A 12,248-nucleotide genomic window follows, 5' to 3' on the forward strand; every position below is an offset into this window, starting at 1 on the left:
CCCTGTCTGCAGTTCCCATTTTCTCTTTCCACTAAATCAAAAGAAGACACACGTACAGACCAAATCAACCCAACTCTCTGCCCGATAGACCTTTGCCTGTCTATTTCTAGACACTGTTCTACCATCATCAGCATCTGTGGATCTTCATTAATGTTCAATGAAGTCAACATATCTTAAGTCACAACCTCCAACAAGAAAACCAGTCCTTAAAGGGGTCATCCAGTGAGTGAAATCACAGCAAATCTCAAAACCCATGCAGATGACATCGAGCAATGCATCATTCTAGAAAGTCTAATAATTGTGATTGCTGTGGCTGCAGGAATTGGTAGACACTTGTTTTTTCCTTTACGCGGCATGGCCCACCTGAAGCCTGTCATAACAAACCACTGCTCAACACACCTCAACGTCCCTCCTTCAACAGCCGCTAGTACCTGATTCCATAAACTTGCTGAAAATCCAGACCTGCTAGCAAAATGGCCGTCCTACCAGGTCAAAGGGCAGAAAGTGCACCTCCTCAGGAAGGAGGACCTCTTGTGCTGTGGGCAGGCGTGGGACCCCCCTCAGTTCTCATCGTTCTACGCTTATCCATGGTGTTCAACGCTCTTGGCCGTCAGATTCTTCACTGGTTGCTCTAAGTGGGTGATCATGGTGTTGGACTCGGGTGGCCATTGGTTTGCCTCTTTCTTGGTAAGAAGATAGGTCTTGGACACCAGCTGAGCTACTGCCAGGTAATTTTCCAGGGTGACTGTGGGGGCCGTCCTCTGGGGGGGGGGATTTTCCCCATCTCTTTTTTTTTTTTTTACCATCTATTTGAGGTTTTTCAGGAAGGACTGTACGCTTCAACCCACCCGGTGGTGGGCTCCATTATGACAGCTCTGTTTCCTGCCCACCGGTGTCCACCCCCACACCTCTCGCCTCAGTCACACCTTCGACACGGCTCAGTGCTGGGTGCACCACAGTCCAATGCGCTCGACAGCTGCGCTGCTCGTCGGCTTTAGACCGTCTCAGGAAGCTTTCACACCTCCCATCAGAGAAAAGAAAAACACACGTCCTCATCACCTGTGCAAATAACAAGTTTAATTCTGAGACGACTCCCCGGATCCCTTGCATGAGGGGGACGCAATTCAAGTTTCCATGTTGGGTCTCTAGGCTGCCTGTGGCATCAGCCCCTGGTATGTGAACAACAGAATCACCAAGTATCATCCGTGCAAGGTCATCACCAGCGCCCCCTCAGCCACCCCCACCCATCCGTGCATCTGATAATTGGACCCGCACTGTGTCTAAATCAGCAAATCGTTCTCACTTCCAGGGCACGAGATGCCAGGCCGCCCCCACCACACCCACACCTTCCCGAAGGAATCGACGCCGACAAGCAGCTCAAAACTCAGATTTTTTGGTTTCACTTGAATGCCCATTTGCCCCCGCCCCCACCACCACGTCCACCCACACACACACAACGCCCCACAACAGGCTTCTTTGTTACAAAGGATTTACAACCCTATACAGGTCTGTTAAACACGAACACAACTGACATGCGCCCCCCACAAAACGCCCCAAAACTGGCTTCTGACACAAGACATTTCTAGACCTTTTTACACGTCTGCTAAACATGAACACACCTCTGTTGTGTGCCCCCACACACACAACGCCCCACAACTGGCCGCATTGCCAAAACAGCTTTACAAACCTATACACGTCTGTTGACCATGAGCGCAACCTTGTTGTGTGCAGAGGCACAAGTAAATTACACTATAAAGATACATACATGTGTCAGGGCAGCCCAGGGCACAGGTGTGGGCAGGTGCCCTCTCCTAACACAGAGAAGTGCAGATGTCTGTGCATTACCACAATAAAAATACGCGCAGCTTCAAGTGCAGAAACACGGTACAGAAAATGTCAGGTTCCATAACAATCACACAAAGCAAGTGTGTGCAGGTACTAGTAAAGATACACAGTACACACGTGTGCAGGGAGCGCAGATATACAGTACCGATATGTGCCATTAGATAATACACATATGGTGGATGTCAGTGTATGAAAGAGGGGAGATATGTGCAAGTGCCGGTCCATTATCACAATATAAATATGTGCAGGTGACAATGCAGTATCACAGTACAGAAATTAACAGGTGTCAGTGTACGCACGCACTACACGTGTGTGGGTGCTAATGCAGACACACAGTACATAGATATGCAGGGACCAGATACGTGCAGGTGTCAGTGCATTAATACACTACGCATATGTGCAGGAGTCAGTCAAGCCACTCAACACAGATATCTGCAGACACAATCACTCAATACAGTTATGTGAAGGTGCCAGTGCAGATACACAATACAGATTTGTGCAGTTGCCAGTGCACATACACAGTAGAGATATGTGCAGGTGCTCGTGCAGACACACAGTGGAAATATGTGCTGCTGCCAGTGCAGACACACAGTAGAGATGTGTGCAGGTGCCAGTGCAGACACACAGTAGAGATGTGTGCAGGTGCCAATGCAGACACACACCAGACATATGTACAGATACCAGTGCAGATACACAATACAGATTTGTGCAGGTGCCAGTGCAGACACACAACAGAGATGTGTGCAAGTGTCAGTGAAGACACACAGTACAGATGTGTGCACATGCCAGTGCAGACACACACGATACAGATATTTGCAGGTGTCAGTGAAGACACACAGTAGAGATGTATGCAGGTGTGCAGGTGCCAGTGCAGACACACAGTAGAGATGTGTGCAGGTTCCAGTGCAGACACACAATACAGATTTGTGCAGGTGCCAGTGCAGAGACACAACAGAGATGTGTGCAGGTGTCAGTGAAGACACACTGTACTGATGTGTGCAGGTGCCAGTGCAGACACACGCAATAGAGATATGTGCAGGCATCAGTGAAGAAACACAGTAGAGATGTATGCAGGTGGGCAGGAGCCAGTGCAGACACACAGTAGAGATGTGTGCAGGTGCCAGTGCAGACACACATTAGAAATGTGTGCACGTGTCAGTGCAGACAAACAATGGAGATGTATGCAAGTTCCAGTGCAGATACATAGTAGAGATGTGTGCAGGTGCCAGTGCAGACAGACAGCAGAGATGTGTGCAGGTGCCAGTGAAGACACACAGTATAGATGTGTGTAGGTGCCAGAGCAGACACACATTAGAAATGTGAGCAGGTGCCAGTGCAGACAAACAATGGAGATGCATGCAGGTTCCAGTGCAGACACACAGGAGAGATGTGTGCAGGTGCTGGTGCAGACACACAGTATATATGTGTGCGGGAGCCAGTGCAGACACACAGTAGAGATGTGTGCAGGTGCCAGTGCAGACAAACAATGGAGATGTATGCAGGTGCCAGTGCAGACACACCGTATAGATGTGTGCAGGTGCTAATGCAGACACACATGATAGAGATGTGTACAGATACCAGTGCAGACGCACAGTAGAGATGTGTGCATGTGCTAGTGCAGACACACAGTAGAGATGTGTGCAGGTGCCAGTGCAGTCACACACACACAGATGTGTGCAAGTGCCATTGCAGACGCACAGTAGAGATGTGAGCAGGTGCTAATGGAGATACACAACAGAGGTGTGTGCAGGTGTCAGTGAAGACACACAGTACAGATGTGTGCACATGCCAGTGCAGACAAACAGTAGAGATGTATGCAAGTGCCAGTGCAGACACACAGTATAGATGTCAGTGCAGACACACAGTATGGATGTGTGCAGGTGCCAGTGTAGACACACAGTAGAGGTGTATGCAGGTGCCAGTGCAGACACACAGTAGAGATGAATGCAGGTGCCAGTGCAGACACAGAGAACAGATGTGTGCAGGTGCCAGTGCAGACAAACAACGGAGAGGTATGCAGGTGCCAGTGCAGACACAGTAGAGATGTGTGCAGGTGCAAGTGCCGACAAACAGTAGAGATGTGTGCAGGTGCCAGTGCAGACAGACAGTAGAGATGTATGCAGGTGCCAGTGCAGACACACAGAATAGATGTGTGCAGGTGCCAGTGCAAACACACACAGTAGAGATATGTGCTGCTGCCAGTGCAGACACACAGTAGAGATGTATGCAAGTGCCAGTGCAGATACATAGTGCAGATGTGTGCCGATGCCAGTGCAGATACACAATACAGATATATGCAGGTGCCAGTGCAGACACACAAAGTACAGATGTGTACAGGTGCTAGTGCACTAACACAATACAGATACGCGCAGATCCAGAAATACCAATGTCGTACACAATACAGAAAATGTGCAAATCTGTCGACACACAATAAAGATGTACGCAGGTGCCATGACACAAACCTATGTGTGCAGATACCAGAGACATGCACAATTCAGATGTATATGGGTACCAGGTGTGTGCATGAGGCGACTTTGCAGTCACACACGCCTAATATCGGCAGATGTCAGGAAATAATATGTCTCTGCAAGTGTCAGCAATCGAATTGTGTGCAGAGATGCCGGTAATCCTGCCACTGCCTATGTGTGCAGGGGCCACAATGCAACCGCACTTCAGATTTGTGCAAAGGTGGCATTGATCCAGATGTGTGCACACGTGTCACTGCAATGACAGCTTTGCTGTGTGCAGTGTTGTCAGTAATCCAAATGTTTGCAGATGAGTATTCAACAAGAGCCCGCGTGAGAGCGGGTGCCCGTGCAATACGTTCCTGGCGTGCATAATCGATTCAGTGCAGTTAATCTTTCCTAATCTGTGCAGACAAGAAAGGTGTGTGCACATGTGGAACTAACCCAGATATGTGCATAGATGCCAGTGCAAAATCCCAGGTGTGTGAAGGAAGGGGTATCCCAGTGCATTATCAATCCAGATGCGCTCGGTAGCAATAACACCTTCTCAGTGTGCACAGGGGTCCCGTGCAACACCAATCCTAATGTGTGCACAGATAAAATTGCGCTAACATACCCGCCTTTTCATGGGCTGTAATGCAATCAATGACCCCTACATTGTGCACTGACCCCACGGCAATGACAACACAGGTGTGCGTAAAAATGTGCCATTTGGGCTTTGTAATCACAACGTCCAGGCGTGTGCACAGGTGTCCTCTAATAAGAATTCGGATGTATGCACAGGTTCCACTGCAGCAGCCGCGGTGATAAATGCACAGGTCCTGGTACTCCACGTGTGCACAGAGGCACATGTACGTGCAGTAGTGTCAGTAATCCAGGTGCGTGCACAAGTGTCAGTGCAATAACAACCCAGATGTGTCAGTATAATGACAATTAGACGCACGCGTAGGTGCAGGCGCACTGTACCCTCCTGGCACACAGACAGCCGTGTTATCTTGGTGCCCTCGTTATACCAGGGGTGGTGGGCGCACAGGAGCGAGGGGGCACATTGTAAAGGCAGCTGCCCTACCTGTCCAGTGAAAGGCGCGCTACATCCAGTCCGAGCCCCGGCGGCTCGTGGCGCCCTCGGTCCCCTAGCGGCGGTCAGCAGAGTCCTGGGCGGGAGCGGTACCTGCCAGCGGCAGCCTCATCACTGGCAGCCCTGCCTCGCAGCCCTGTCTCCCTCGGAGCCCAGCCTCCCCTCAAGCACTGCCTCCCCCTCAGAGCCCTGCCCTGAATGGCCCAGATGTGCAGCGCTGTAACGAGCCCCGCCATTGGCTTCTGCCTTTTACTGTTATCTTCGAGGTATCACAGGGAGGAGAGAGGGAAGAGGAAGGGGCCGAGGACGGAGGAGGGGCGCGAGCACGGGAGGAGGGGGCGAGAAGAAGAGAGGGAGGGGTCTGTTAAATATGAAAGTGACCCAGGCGAGAAGTAAATGGAAACAGCAAGTTTCTTTTACATATCTTCACAACACATGGGCATCGCACAATGCTGTCAACGGTAAGGAGCGAGCAAAGCTCCTCCAACCTTCTAGGCGCAACCATAATGCACACAATAGAAGGGGAAGTGGGGCAGGGAGGAAGCATAAAGGGAATAGGGGCGTGGGGATGTGGAACAATAAAATAACATGAGCCTATTCATGACAGATAACTATGCTGTGCTGTGAAGTGGAAAGAGAATTATAACACACCTCTATTCTGTAAACAAAACAAGGTTACCTGTCCTAAAAGACTCTCATGGAAGAAACTCTGGTAGGAGGTTCATTTCCCATACTCTCAGCAACAGAGTCAAACTTCCATTGTGAGATATCAGGACATTGAAGGTTCCAAAGAAAGAGGACCAAACACTGAAATGGAAGGTTGGGCAACCACTCTCCTCAAACAGGAGTTGTCAATCAAAGGTTCTGACAAACAATGAACTGAGTCACATTCAGAATGATTATCAGTGAACATATCCAAATAACGTGAAGTTAAGTCATAAGAACATTGGGGCACTCTTATCCATCATTTGCCATCTTGGGCGATGGCACTCCATTTTTTCGTTTTTATCACCTTAACAGATCTGAAAAACCTACTACCTCCTATCAATAGATGTCTATGAATGCTTATTCTAACTAGACCTCCCACTCTTATATACATGTTGGAAACTTTATGGTAATCATCATACTGAGTCTTGGATTTGTTCTGACAGAGCTGTACCTTACTTTGCATTTAGAGGGACTGGTGAGGTGTCTGCTAAAGGGAGAGCCAGGGTATTTGAATCTAAGCAACCACGGACAAATGGAAGATGTTGGTTCGCTTCCTTTCATGTGGAAGAAAGGTGATTTACCAGTGACAGAATTTGCAGAAATCTTGTATGAGCAAAGTCTCTACTTGATTATTACACTGAAAGGGACTTTCCTCACCAATACAAGGTATTTTCTGTCTTTGAGGTACCTATTAAAGCGTTCAACTTACCCATTACACTGTAATGCTGTTCTAAGGTGCTTGGTGTTATGTATAGACAGGAAATCAACCATTTCTGCAGATGGCAATTTTACACCATTGCTGGTTATGAGATTTCCTGGGAAATCTGCCTAGCAAAAAATATCCTTAAGAAAATGAAGCACAACATTGTTATAAACTCTATCAGAGAACATAACTTTTAGCCCTTAGAATGGTAATCAACTTGTAGCATGGCATATTGCATGTCAGAAGGAAGGTTTTTAAAGGGACCAGCAATATCAAATCCCACTTTTTGATAAAGAACAGTTGGCTAAGGTGTACTGCATGGGAGGAACAGAGGTTTTATAAGTCTTGTGTGAGGCTGAAGATGTGCTACATTGTCTAACCTAGTGCTCAGCTTCTGCATATATGCTTGGCTACCAAAAGTAGTTAATTAAACTCTTCAAGTATGATATTCCAATATGCCCTTCGTGACATTTGTCAGTAAGAACCAGCCTTAAACCTTCAGAAGAGATGCCTTTGTCGTTTCAAAAACCTTAAATCCCCTCAATACGTAATCTGTGTGAAAAATAATGAAATGGATCGTTCAAATCCTTAGTGTTGGGCCACCCCATGCATATGTATTTTTTGACTAGGGTTAGATGGTCAACTTTATAACTTTGAGCATACCACTTTGCACACATCCTCTCCATTAATGACACAGACAACAGTGACACTAGCAACTGTATCTCATTCCTCATCATCTGGTCTCTCATTTTCAGAATTTTCACATAGTAACATAGTCAGCAGTTGATAAGTGCAATCAGGATTATGTGTGACCTTGAAGCTATACTCTTGCAATTTATAATATAATCTAGCAACCCTTGGGGTGTTTGTAGCTCCAACCCTAGGGAATAAAATCGGAACAGGGGGTTTGTGATCGGTATGCAAGCTAAATCCATTCTACAAAATAAAATGCCTGAAATGATTGACAGCCGACACACAAACAAGCAACTCTCTCTCTGTATGACAGAATACCACCTCTCTCTGCTTCATTTACAGTTTTAGAGGCAATGCAACTGTCCAATGACTTTTTCCAAATCTTTTTGAAAGCCCATCCTCCAACCGTAAGTACTAGCATCAAGAGAAACAAGGCAGTGTTTTTGCTCACAAAAGGTCCCTGGATTATTTGCCTCTTAATGCTTTCAAAAGTATTACGCTGTTCATCTTTCCCTATAAATTATGTATTTGTGCAAATAGCTTTCAAATGGTTCCATCAAAGTTGCAAAGTTTTTGACAAATTTTCCACAATATTTGCATAATCATGTGAATTATTTCAATTTCTCCTTGTCATCAGGAGCTTTACTAATGGCGTCAACTAACGATTCCGAAGGACTAACATTTTTTTCCAGATAAAGTGTGTTCCCAGATAATCCACATGCATCTTGAAAAGTTTACATTTATCAGGACTTAACACCAAGCCTTCTTTAGACAGTCTTTTACAAACTTCATCTAACATAGTGAAATGTTCATCATTTTTTATAGGAAAAACCAACATGTCACCTTGAAAGCCTCTGACATCAGCCTCCATGTCATTTTTATAAATGTGGGATGTTATGTATTGACAAACTGATGCCGTAGAGGCCATTTCAAATTGCATCCTTTTATACCGAAACACTCCAAAAGGAGTCACAAAAGCAGTGAATGATGTAGATGCTTCTGTGAGCTCAATCTGATGGTATGCACTGCGTAAGTCAAGAGTTGAAAAAATGCTTGCATCAACTAGCATAGAAAGTAAGTCATTCCTGTTACATTAAGAATGACAGTCACTTGTGATATTGGCATTTAGAGCTCTCAGATCAACACACAATCTCAACTTACTGTTGTTTTTTAATTAAGAAAACTGGAGAAATCCAATCCAAAGGCATAATTTCTTCAATTATGTCCTCTTTTTGCAAATCTACAAACAATACATGCAGTCCCTTGAGCGCCATAAATGAACATTTATTCATTTTTGTCTCACAGGAATTTTGTTTGCTTTTAATTTTATTTGATGAGATAATCCCTTCAGCTTTGTAATGCTGTTGCTCAATGTATCTGGAATATACTAATAACTTTGTTGCTCAACTCTTCTTTTATGATAAACATAACAGTATTTTTGGCACAAGGATTGATAGTCATCGTCTTTGATTTTTGAGCATTCCATCCAAGTATGCAAAGATCCTCCTTTGCAACATATATTTTGACCTTGGCTGACCTGTTTTTTAAGTGAGCATTAGCCAAAAAGTATCCTCACAGTTGTATCATATTCCCTTCATAGGTAACTGCCCTCACATTGCCTGGTGATAGCTTGTTGGCCTAGGTTGTAAATATAGACTCAAAAGCCTCTATGGATATGATGGTTAATGGTGAGTCTGACTGAGCTAATAAGGATGTACAGACACCTAGAATAGAGAGAGTACACACTGGAAGTTTTGATGGTTTACATGAGTAGGTTCATTGTCTTTTTGTATCATCAGCACGATCCCTTTGGACATAGATTAACTATCTTTACCTGCAAGTGTGTCAGAATCATCTTAATTTGAAATTAGTGCGGTGTGGTTTGCTATTTCTGGTCCACACTCTGGCAAAATGCCCAATTCACTTACAAACACTGCATTCTTTGCTAAGTGGTGGCCATCCCTTGAAGTTAGGAAGGTGTGCACTACTGCCACATCTATAGCAAACTATTGTTAACTTATTTCTTTTCATCTTCTCAAAGTTTCTTTTGTTGGGTTCATTGTTGGTAAAACAAACTTCAATACTTTCCTAGCCTAGTCTGCCCTCACTGATCTCTTTGACCCATGATATTGCCTGTCCTTTTGCCTTTGAATATTTTACAACTTCATCTAAGGTAGGAACACCCATTGTCCAAAGAAGTTCTTGTATACATTTGTTATTTGTGTAGACCATCAACTGGTCTCTGATCATTTCATCATTAGTTGGACCAAAACTGCATGTATTGGAAACATCTTAAAGCAGTTAAAAATGTGTCAAAGCTCTCATTTCCTTCTAGCTTCTTGTGCAAAAGTGATATCTTTCAAGAGTTTTATTTATAGTAGATTTGAAGTATTCTTCGACCCTTAGCATGGCTTCCTCATACTCATTGTAATCATCTTATCTGACAGAAGATCTATTTTAGAAAGAGGCCTAAATATCATATTTCTTTCTTTCAACAGGCATTCTATTGAAACCTAAAGATCACATTTCCTTCTTTAAACAGTCATTCTATTGGCATTACTTTCAGCTGGGTAAGTTAAAACTTCTTCCCTCCACTTTATCCACTTTTGAGGTGGCTCTCATTCATTCTGTAAGAATTTATTTGGATGATCAAACTGAATAGAAAGAGTGAGGATAGTTCTGTGAATTAAAAAGTCTTGTGTGAGAGCAATAAAGTATAAACATGAAATGTCTAAGCACAGCCAAATAAAAATAACTTGTATCTCTCAGTGAACTTTAGTTATTGTGTATGTTTTTTTTATTGAAGAAGAGAACTATGAAAGTGAAGAGGATGAGGATAATAAAAGTTATTTGATCAAACAAATCTCTATCTTGTTATGAGCAATAACCAAATAAATTACTGAAGAAACTCATTTTTTAATGCTTCCAAAATGTCCACTTTTGATTGAAACACAAGTTGGCCATAGATTTGTATTGAAAACAAAATGACTGCAATAGATTGAAAGTGAGGCCTGGGCTGCTGAGGAGGAGCATCTTGATTAAAGGTGCTACTACAGTTTGAGAATATACCAGTCACACTGACCGTCTGACAAAGTGTATACTCTATGTCACATTGCACCCGGTTTTCTATGCGGTTGCTGCCCGATCCACATCAGCAATAGCACACAGTAGCAGCAGAAAGCTTTTTGCCAGTGTCAAATTAGAAAGAGATCCAGGTAAGAAGTAGTTGAAAATAGCAGGAATTTAGTTTAAGAGTCTTCTCAATCGGATCGGCGTCGCAGAATGCTGTTAACGGTAAGGAGCGGACAAGGCTCCTCCAACGATCTAAGCGCAACCATAATGCACACAAAAGAAGTGGGGATGTTGAGGAAGGAGAAAGGAAGGAATTAAAAAGGGAATGGGACAATAAAACAACAAGGGCATATCCATACAACATTACTATGCTGTATTGTGAAGTACAAAGAGAATTATAACATGGACGGGTACACAAACAAACCAAGATGTATGAAAAAGGAAGGAAAATAGGGAACAGTTAGATAGGAAATAGAGGATGGGAGCCAGAGAGGAGAGAGAAAGATAAAGTAGATAAGGTGGAAAGAAGAAAATAAATGAAGTAGAGAGAAGGTAGAAGCAGCATAGATGACAAACTGCATATGTTTGTTTAAACAGCGTGAGAAGATAAGCAGAGGCAAGGAAAACTCAGAGTTTCCAATGATAAGCCATTTAAAGGTCGAGCCTAGGCAGCATGCATGTGCTGTTTTCAACATGTTGTAATATACTTTTGTGGGCTTTCACTATGCACCTCACTTTCATTCGTTCCTTGGCCTGCCTTTCAAAATTCCCTTGATTTTGTAAGTAAATGCTTTACGTTTGTCCCGCCTTGAGGCTGCTTTGTTACCGCCTTGAAGACTGACCCTGTTACATGGATTATTGCTCAATCTGCCATATACCTTAGAGGGAAGCACCACTTTTTCTTTTGCCTCTCCGCTTCAAACTCAGTGTCCATATGTTGTTTCTTCCTCGTCCTTGTTTTTGGGCATGCCGCTGTTTCTTTGTGGCATCAGCACCCAAAGGCTGCAAGCTGGAGGAGGTTATTTTTTTATTTTTGTTTGGGTGGAAGTTTCCTACAGCACAAACTCAGAGGAGCGCTTTACAACAGTACTACTTATGTATGTGAAGTTTCATATAGCGCGAACTCGATCAGAGGAGTGATTTACATGAGTACCCCTTATATACAAGTTTAGCAGTTAAAAAATATACAAACTGGCACATTTTAAACAGAAAAAAAAAAAAAAACCTCCTTGTGGGACTCATAACCACAGTGGGAGAGCCGATACTACAATATTGACTGCACTCGGGAAACTCCCCCCATAATGCTTTGCGAGGCATTCCTTTTACAACACATTTATCCCATAACTCAGCGTGTGGTGGTCCTACAACAATGGGACCACCACCAAACTGTTCAGCATGCTGGGTTCTTTCTGTGTAGGCCATCTCCGGGTCCCCCTACCAGGTTGGGGGGGGGGCATAATAGTAACCTCTCATCCCATGCAGTGTCTTTTTAAACTGTTGTGGCTTGAACGTTTGTTTTACACCTGGGAGTACTTTGTGTTTTTGAGAGCCTTGCTTGTAATATTATTGCAGTAGGCCTACAAGGCCTGAAAATGTGTAAGGCACTACACCCTCTAGTGGCTAAATATATGGTTACACTGTAGTACTTTCTGTCATTCTCTTTTCATGTGGCTATGCCCTCTAG

At 44.2% G+C, this 12,248-nt stretch overlaps 1 protein-coding gene and 1 long non-coding RNA gene across 4 annotated transcripts in view; one reads left to right on the forward strand and one right to left on the reverse strand.

The window, feature by feature from the left end:
* The window catches only part of CAMKK2 (calcium/calmodulin dependent protein kinase kinase 2), a 255,254-nt gene extending 249,593 nt beyond the window's left edge, over window positions 1–5,661 (reverse strand). For 2 of the 3 annotated variants that reach the window (XM_069214894.1, XM_069214896.1), the window contains exon 1: window positions 5,380–5,661. The gene's annotated coding sequence lies outside the window, so the exon portion shown is untranslated. The remainder of the gene's footprint in view (window positions 1–5,379) is intronic. The other variant, XM_069214893.1, reaches the window with a different exon arrangement.
* The window catches only part of LOC138265228 (uncharacterized), a 288,749-nt gene extending 278,687 nt beyond the window's left edge, over window positions 1–10,062 (forward strand). Inside the window, exon 3 of the long non-coding RNA XR_011199316.1 lies at window positions 9,991–10,062. This is a non-coding gene — a long non-coding RNA (uncharacterized lncRNA). The remainder of the gene's footprint in view (window positions 1–9,990) is intronic.
* The last annotated feature ends 2,186 nt before the right edge of the window (window positions 10,063–12,248 follow it).

This window comes from Pleurodeles waltl, chromosome 11 (assembly GCF_031143425.1).
Source record: "Pleurodeles waltl isolate 20211129_DDA chromosome 11, aPleWal1.hap1.20221129, whole genome shotgun sequence".
NCBI lineage: Eukaryota > Metazoa > Chordata > Amphibia > Caudata > Salamandridae > Pleurodeles > Pleurodeles waltl.